The sequence below is a fragment of the Camellia sinensis genome, chromosome 13 (assembly GCF_055761805.1).
Source record: "Camellia sinensis isolate YWXY chromosome 13, ASM5576180v1, whole genome shotgun sequence".
In the NCBI taxonomy this organism is placed as follows: domain Eukaryota; kingdom Viridiplantae; phylum Streptophyta; class Magnoliopsida; order Ericales; family Theaceae; genus Camellia; species Camellia sinensis.
Window position 1 is genome coordinate 121,805,311 of NC_138973.1, and position 3,070 is coordinate 121,808,380.

Genomic DNA, 3,070 nt, shown 5'->3' on the forward strand with positions numbered 1-3,070 from the left:
ACGAATTTTGCCCACGTTCGTATTTCGATAAACACGGTCTATTTTTTCTCAAAACATGAATTTTTTTTATTTTTTTTAGAGGAATAAATGTACACCTCCGACTAAAATGGATCAAATCCCATTTCTTTCAAATTGTGATCATTTCCATCTATATTTGTAATGATTTCTTTTAATTTAAATTAATTATAAATTTATATTCTTATTTCATAACCATTAGATATGTAATGAAAATTTTCCATTACATATTGTACGGGGAAGAAATAATTCTCCTCGTATAATCCTGTTGACTAAGTCCACGCTCCTCCGTACGATGTCGCTTTGTCACCTGAAAACACAAACGTGAGCTAGCCGGCGGGTGTGTGCCGGAAACCTCTCCGATGCCTAAGTTAGAAAACTTGACAAATAGACAAAGCTCAATGTGTTCAGAAAGCAAAATTGTATGTTGTATTATGTTACCTCCTCCAAGGTGATGCTTGTGAGCTTTTATAGGTTTCGAGTGGCATAATCCTAGTAGGACTTTTATTTCTCCATGCAGAGTCCTCCTAGGATTCATATTCCTAAAGGATAATGCTTATCCTTTTACACCCCCACTGCTTAAACCAAGTGGGATGGTTTTTACTTTGGCCGAATTACCATATGACCGAAATAATACTGGCTATACCGAGCCACGGAGTAGGCCGTACTAACAGTAGTTCGGTTCTTCTTCTTTCTACATCATATTTCGGTTCTCTTTATGCACGAACCATGGTGTGGTTGGACCGGTCTATAGCGATCTCGGGTTTACCCTTGTTGTATAGTGATCCAGACTTGTGTCTGTAGATGTTGGTAGTTGACTATTATCTTGTTTGCATCCTCTTTACTTCATATTTGAGTTATGGGATGTGTTGGGTAGGTTTGTTTCAGGTTGGTTGAGTTTAGAAACCAAAACTAGTTGCCCAGATTTTTTGGCCTGTACGCTCGAGCAGAGATGTTGGCGCTCGAGCGGGGAATACACCCATCCAGTATTTGTTGTGCAGTGTTGTACGCTCGAGCGTAGGGTTGGGAGCTCGAGCGGAGGTCTGGTTCTGCAAAAGTGCTGAGCGAGTGCATTCTGCGCTCGAGCGGGAGGTTGGCCGCTCGAGCGTAAGTCTGTGAGTGGCCGCTCGAGCGGGGTGTTTTACGCTCGAGCGGGAGACTGGGTTAAAGTCCCGAATTTGTGCCTTTTCAAATCACTTTTTGCTTTCTCTTCTCTCTCTTACTTTTCCAAAAAGCCATTTTCAGAGCTTCTCACTCTAAATCGGCCCTTCTCTCTTAGATTTGATCTAGTAAGGATCGTTTACTCACCTTTTGTCTTCACAAAAGTTGTGTTGATCGTCGAGAGCTTCCTTTTGATCAGAAAATTTCGAGGTTTGGAGCATTTTAGTTTTGATCTTCATCTCCTTTGAGGCTCCGGGTTTGAGGTAGGGATAACCTACTCCTCTCTATGGGTTTTGTCTTTAAATTTTGGTATTTTGAGATGTTGGGCTTGGTTGGGTAATTTTGTAAAAGTTTGGGGCTTTTGTGTAATTTTACAAAAGTCGGGGTTTTATTCATAATAAACCTAGATGCATGTTTGGCATAGAAAAATGGAATGATTGTTGAATCATTGATGAAAATGGAACCTAAGGGTTGAAATGTTAATTATGGGAATTGACCTAATTACATTGTTTAATTAATTGGGATAATTAATTGAGAAGAATGAGGAATGAAATGTTGATTGGATATCCATTGTGCGTTTATTTTCTGTTTAGAAATAACTGCTTTGGGCTATCGGTGGAGGATAGTCGTGATTGTTGTAGACAATGCTTGATGATTAGGTAAACTGAAACTAATCAATGAAATGTGTCATGGAACTTGACGGTTAATTGAATACATTAATTGTATGTATTGTGTGATTGTATATAGAACCAATGTGTTTATATACGTTGTGTGTAGAGGAGGAGATAGGGGATGTACTCCGCGGTTTAGGGGAAGATAGGGGATGTACCTCTAAACCGGATAGGTATTGGGAGGAGATAGGGGATGAACTCCGTAGACAGAGCTCATATGCTTGTCTAGAGAAGTGAAGATAGAGCTCATATGCTTATCTTTGTGAAGTGTGGATACAGCTTGTATGCTTATCTGTGGATATTGTTGATATACATATCTGTTGTAGAATGTGGATATAGCTTGTATGCTTATCTGTGGATATTGTTGATATACATATCTGTTCTGAATGTGAGATATAGTTTTTATACATATCTGTGGAAATGATGGTAGGGCTAGCATGCTTATCTGTTGAAAAAGGGAAAATGAAAAGTAAATGGGACTTGTAAGTCGTTGACATAAATATGTAATTTATGTGATTGTATCAGTGTTGACCAACTATCAATTGCTAATGTTTTAGTCATTGTCCATGGTTGGTTTAGTGTATTTCTACTGGGCTGTGGCTCACCCTATATGGGAATATCATTTTCAGGTACAGAAAGCATGCCACCTCCAAGGATATAGCTTGGAAGGCTAGAGGCGGACATAGTGTAGTTGTTTTACTTTTGATGTATTACATGTAACTTCAAGCCAAGGGCTTAATGTGTAAACGAGTTAGTACTCTTTTGTTGAAACCAAGTGTTAACTTGGAAAGCTGTAAGCCCGTAGGGCATTTTGTTTTGATGTTAACATGTAATACTTATGTAATGAAACTCAATGAAATAAAGGAATGTGGTTAGTTTATATGTAAATGCTTGTCTTATTTTGAGGGCGTTACAACTTGGTATCAGAGCGTACCGGGTTCGAATACTTTGGGTACGTGGGAAGTGATTAGTATCACAATGGGTTTGTCTCGCTTGATAGAGACTTAGATGTAGTATCATATGCTATGTGCTTAAATGCTAACATGCTTATGTGACTATGTGGGTATGGGATTTAATTTCTTGGATGCTGATTGGATCCTTGAGTTTCTGGGAGTCTTGTTGGAAAAGCACTTGATCAATGCTGTTTCTAACCGGAACTCTAGTAACGTCTCGGGACTATCATTATCCGGAAATGAAATTCGTAAGTGCTTATGTGTTTATGT